We start from the raw sequence: 6,285 nt of genomic DNA, 5'->3' as shown, positions 1-6,285 counted from the left end.
TTGTAATGTAAATATCTGATAGACAGGATTATATGATATGCCACCCCAGTAAAAGGGTCACCGGACCCCCGAGGGGATCAAGATCCACAAGTTGAGAACTGCTGCTTCAGAGGAGTCTACAGGCCTCCGCTGCTTGGAAGGGCACGCAGCTGCAAGCCTGGGATGCTAGGCCCCAGTGATTTCCAAAGTTTCCAACCAGGCAGATGCCAGACCCCAGGGACAACAGCTCCTGCTGGCTGCAGCCTTTCTCATTTGCATCTCAGGAGCTGCCGCTGCCGCTCAGTTTAACCTTGAACCCCTGTGATTGTCATATTTTCTTAACAAAGTACATAATTTGAATTTTAGAGAATTTGCCTTTTGTTAATAGTTGCTTGGGGCACCCTCCTGGTGTGTCATAGTACCTGGATGGAGAATTACTGGTCTAGTTCACAGAAGAGAAGATTCTAGGGAGGTCCAAAAGCCCCTTGGAAAAGCCCCTTCATGAAATCCCCTGCACTGGGACCACAGGCAAAGTCCTTCATTTTTTTCTAATGGGTCAAATAACCACCAGGCATCCCACCAGAGCATTGATTGACAGTAGATTGCATTTGTAGGTCAAATACCATGATACAGCAAAGCAGTGTTCATCAGATCTGGGTCCCCTCCCCTCCCCTAATTCTCTCCTCTCCTCTTCAGATGTATAGATGACTGTATTTCCCAAATGCTTTTATAGTCAGGGGCCATGTTGTTCATTCAGGCATTTGGAATGCAGGTGGATGTAATAGGGTCCAATCTCAGGCCAAAGCATTTAAAAGCACATCTTGGGGTTAGGGATGTGGCTCAGTTGGTAGAGTGTTTGCCTAGTTCTGGATTCGATTTCCAGCTCAGCTTAAACTGGGCATGGTAGGTATGCATCTATAATCCCAAAACTAGGGGCGGGGTGGGGGACAGACACAGAAGATCAGGAGTTTAAAGGTCATCCTCAGCTACAAAATGAGTTAGAGGCTAGCCTGGGCTACAAGTGAATTCTGAGCGCTCTGCTTTTCCTCTCACAGAATTCCCTCCCAAAAAAACGAAGCCTCTTCCCTTAGCCTGGGCCCCTGAGTAAATGGGACAGAGATGCCTGCCAGCCTGCACCCTAAGGGTGACATGGGGAGAAGATTCTTTGCCATGCTGAGCCCTAAGACCGCAGGTGATCTATCAGTGCAGGCTAATCCGGGCTGTTGGTGACTAGTCCGTGTAGCTGCTCACACACCTTCTGCCTCAGTGGCTGACATGGGTGTCAGTCTCACACCAACATAGCCCCAGTTCTCAGGACTCGTGGGAGCTTAGCAGGGCCCAGTGATGGGCTCCCAGTGAGCAGCATGGAGAGAGGAGGCTGGCTGCAGAGGGGCTTCTCCCAGAGGTGGGGAGAAAGGTGGAAGTTGGGGTAGGGGGTGCAGACACAGCCAGGTAAGAGGGGAGGGCTTGGACTTATTCTTTCTAGTTTCTGAAGAACCTGTCCTCAGAAAGGTTGGTGTGTGTCTGTCTGTGTGAATAGCCATATATACGTGTGTGTGTGTGTGTGTGTGTGTGTGTGTGTGTGTGTGTGTGTGTGTGAGAGAGAGAGAGAGAGAGAGTGTGAATGATGAATGAATGCATGCCTTTAAGACCTGTCCTTTTTCTTCAGAAAGGTTGGTATGTGATTGTGTGAATAACAATGTATGTATATGTGTGTATGTGTGAATATATGCATGTCTTTAAGTGTGTATGAATGCTTGTGTGTTCATATATATGTATGCATGCTTGTGTGTATTAGTGTGTATTGTGTATTAACTGTGTGTGTTTATGTGTTTATGTGTATGTGTGTACATGTATGCATGTCTATGTATTCGCATGCATGTGTGTATGTATGATGACTGTATGTGCATATGTGTGTATGCACATTCACGTGTATGTATGTGTGTATTTGTGTTTGTGTTTGTGTGTGTGTGTGTTTTGTTTACCTGTGTCATGGGCAGGAGCACCTGAGACAAGGCTGCCTTGCCAAAGAGTTCCCATGGCTGACTGCAGTCCAGGTTCTTGCTGGACTGCTGATCCTGGGGGTTCCTTAGGTCTGTGCCTGAAGTGCTGTCTCCAGCTCCCCTGGAGCCCCGTGCCTTGCTCAGGTTTAGCCGGAAGCTGCTACTCAAAGCATTCACACCTCATTTTCCAATGGTGTGGGCACAGGGCAGGTAGGCTCATCTCAGTATCAGAAGCAAGAGAGGATTAAGAAGTTAAATCTGTCATGGGGGAAATGCAAGCGAGTTCATGAACGCACTGTAAAGCCACCTGCAAATGACCTCTGGCACTGGGCAAGGGTGGCTCATGAGAGGTCCTGGGGTTGAGCTCTGATTGGCTGTCTGCATATGAAATGTTGCTAAGCTCTGAAATCAGCCCTGTGGGGTCTCCACTCCTCACCCTCCAAAGGATCCCAAGAAATGATACTGATGTACATTTCCTTAATACTTTTATTACATATTGTGTGTAAATGTATATGCACATGTGTGTATGTATGTGTGTGTGTGTCTGCGCACACAGTGGGTATGCGATGGTCAGAGGTTAGCTCTCTTCTTCTGTCATGTTGGTCTGCAGGATAGAACTCAAGCCACCAGGCTTGGTGTCCAGCGTCCTTACCCACTGAGCTGTCTCATTGGCCCCACATACACAGATAATTGATTGTCTGGACTGTTTAAAAAAAAAAAAGAAGAGGAAAAATATTTATGCTCTAAAGTAACAGCCATGGATGCAGGAGCTATAGCTCAGTAGTTAAGAGCACTTACAGTCTTACAGAGGACCTGGGATCAGCTCCCAGCAATCACATGGCTGCTCAATGATCACCTGTAACTCCAGTTCCAGGGTTACTGGACACCTTTGTCCTCTGAGAATAGAATATATGAATGCATACAGGTGTGCGAGTACTCCCTCCCTCCCTCCACGACTGTTACATATATTGACTCACACTGTGCCCTACGGTCATACCAACCCTCCACTCAGTGGCTTCTGCAGAGAGATGCTGTGTTCCTTGCTTGTAGCCACACACCAACACGTCAGTGGTGCTGAGCACACCTTGGCCTTGGCCATCTATCCCACCCGTCTTGGCCAGATGGACAGCCGCGGACCCACTCACTTCACACCCAGGCCGCTGGAAACCATGCTTAGTAAACATAGCATACACTGCTTTTCCTGGAGGCAAGGGAAACTGAAGAAGTTTAGCATTCACTCATTTGTTCAACAAGAGGACTAAGCACTAACCTGGCACCAGGGTCCCAGCCTTGAGGAAGGCAGACCCAGGCCTAGAAAAGGCAGAAGATGGCCAATTCCCTCCTGGAAACAGCCAGGTAGGCCTGACCCACTATAAAAGAGGCTGCTTGCCCCTTCCTCCCTCTCTTGCTCTCTTGGGGCTCTTCCTGGCTTCCTCCCAGTCCCCTCACACTTCCCCCTCCCTTCCCCATTCCCTTCCCCCTCTCTCCACATGCTCATGGCTGGCCTCAACTTTCCTCTTCTTTCTCTTCTCTTCTCTTCTCTTCTCTTCTCTTCTCTTCTCTTCTCTTCTCTTCTCTTCTCTTCTCTTCTCTTCTCTTCTCTTCTCTTCTCTTCTTCTTCCCTTCCCTTCCCTTCCCTTCCCTTCCCTTCCCTTCCCTTCCCTTCCCTTCCCCTTCCCCTTCCCCTTCCCCTTCCCCTTCCCCTTCTTCCCCTTCCCCTTCCCCTTCTTCCCCTTCCCCTCCCCTCCCCTCCTCTCCCCTCCTCTCCCCTCCCCTCCCCTCCCCCTCTCTCTCTTTCTCTCTCTCTCCTTCCCTTTTTCTACATCTACTACCCTCTTAACTCTCCTTCCCCATGCCCTGAATAAACTCTATCCTATACTATATATACCATGTGGCTGGTCCCTCAGGGGGAAGGGATGTCTTGGTTTGGGCTCACTGAGACATCCCCTTCCCCCATACTTCACCACACCTACATAGAACATATTCTTTCTCTCCTTATCTTTTTATAAGCACATCACCTCCTATCACAGATAACACAACATTGGGACATAGATGGTGTGATCTGAATAGGTATGGGCTGGTAGACTCACGTGTTTGAATGCTTGGCCCATAGGGAGAGGCACTGGTTAGAAAGTGTAGCCTTGTTGGGGTAGTTGTGTGGCCTTACTGGAGGAAGTGTGTCACTGTGGAGGGAGGGCTTTGAGGTCTTGTATGCTCAAGCTCCACCCAGTGTGGCACACAGTCAGTCTCCTTCTGCTACCTTCAGATCAAATACAGAACTCTCTGCTCCTTCAGTACCATGTCTGCCTGGACACTGCTATGCTTCCCTCCATGACGATAATGGATTAAACATCTGAAACCGTAACCCAGTCTCAATTAAACATTTCCCTTTATAAGAGTTGGCATGGTCATGGTGTCTCCTCAGAGCAATAAAAGCCAAAGTGAGACGGATGGAGTTGCTGTTCCTCCAACAGGGTGGCTCTGACCATGAGCCACTGACAGTGAGCAAGGATGCCCCCTCCTCCTGCAGAGCTGGCCGGAAGACCAACAAACCACAGCCTGCGTAGATTGACTACTTCGAGCCGCAGGGTACTTATCTTGAGTGTCAATCATAGGCAATTTTAAAGCCATAACTTACCAAATGGTGTACAGACAGTGTGCAAGCTGTGAGCCTTGCAGGCTGAGCCTGGAACAGAAGGCTAAACCGGAAACACTCCTAAAATAGAAGCTAAGCAAATAAAACCAGCTATGGGTGTGGAACCCAGGGCCTTGCCACACTAGGCAAGCCCTGTAGCTCCCATCTATATTTAGACTGTTTAGTATTGAGAAAGGACTCTCTATGTAGCCCAGGATTGCCTCCAGCTTTCTTTTATTTTGAAATATGAATATCTCTGTGTGGGTATGTGTATGTGTGTCACCGTACTCTCAAAGGCCAGGGGGTGTCAGGTCCCTGAGTTCCCAGTAATAGGCAATTGTGAGCAGCCTGATACAGAAGCCGGGGACTGGACTCAGATCCTCTGCAAGAGCAGTGTGGGCTCTTACTGAGCCATCTCCCCAGCCCAAGGCTTCAAACTTGCAATCCTCCTGCCTCAGTCATCCAAGTACCTGTGATTCCAGGTGTGTGCCAATGAGACAGGCTTCAAAATCTGAACACTTCCCAGTCCTGCCATAATGTCACATATAGAAAGCTCACCTCCTGTATAAAATTATTTAAAATATTTGCTTAAGGTACCTGGGCAATATGGCACACTCTTGCAGTCCCAGAACTTGGGAGGTTGTACCAGGAGGGTCATGAGTTCAAGGCCATCCTGGGCTGCATGAGACCCTCTCTCAAAAAGTTTTTATATACATGTGTGTGTCTGCATGTGTGTGTGTGTGTGTGTGTGTGTTTGTTGCCTTGAAGCTATGCTTTTTACATATAAGGTAGCCATGAAACATGAATGAATTTTAGATTTGAACCCTTTCCTCAATATACCTTATCATATATACATAGATCTTTCAAACTCTGGCAAAGTCCAAACAGCTCTGAGCTCCAGCATTTCAGATAAGAGAGATTCAACTTTTACTATACAATTTCAATTTTACAGGCAAGGAAACTGAGACTTAAGAAATTATACATAGTGATTATTGGGCCACAGGAAAAATACTCTCTCAGGCCTGCCTCTGCTGCCCAGGGCTCAGTCAGGCCTTTGCCTGGGGTGACCAAGGCATTTCAGTGCCTGATAAGTTGTTTATTCTTGTTCCCACTGCTAACACAGTAGCTCCTAAGGAACTCTGTGGTCCCCTCTGCAAACAGACAAAGCACATCTGCCTCAGGAGGAATGGGGTGGAGATTGAAGGGAGACGGTAGGGCAAACGCGCTGAGAGGAACAGGAGGCTTATTCATAGCCTTTCAAATTCCCACAATGCCTCATGAGAACTCGGAAACCCACAGCCTTGGCCAATGGAGGGGTGGGGAATGGTTATTAAGCAAGTGAGAAAAGCAGCTTGGAGTTCTTCCTCCCTGGGGGCGAGGATGGGGCGGGGGCGGGGTGAGGATGGGGCGGGGGCGGGGTGAGGATGGGGCGGGGGCGGGAGCAGGGGTGGTAATGGGGCGGGGCGGGGGTAGGGATGGGGAAGACGCTGGACCCAGGGCCTTGCCTTGGAGCGGGCTGGTGAGCTGCAGTAGAACCTGGCTCTTTCACTGGGGGGGGGGGGGGGGGAGGGTTAGGAATCTGGGCTGCCTGACAGGCTGTGCATGGGGTTCTCCAAGGGCAGAGGCGGCAGAGTGAGCAACATCAGGACACAGGAATTAGGGCAGCCC

This window comes from Mus caroli, unplaced genomic scaffold, assembly GCF_978045245.1.
Source record: "Mus caroli unplaced genomic scaffold, Mus_caroli_1 scaffold_6, whole genome shotgun sequence".
NCBI lineage: Eukaryota > Metazoa > Chordata > Mammalia > Rodentia > Muridae > Mus > Mus caroli.
This window is presented reverse-complemented; position numbering follows the sequence as displayed.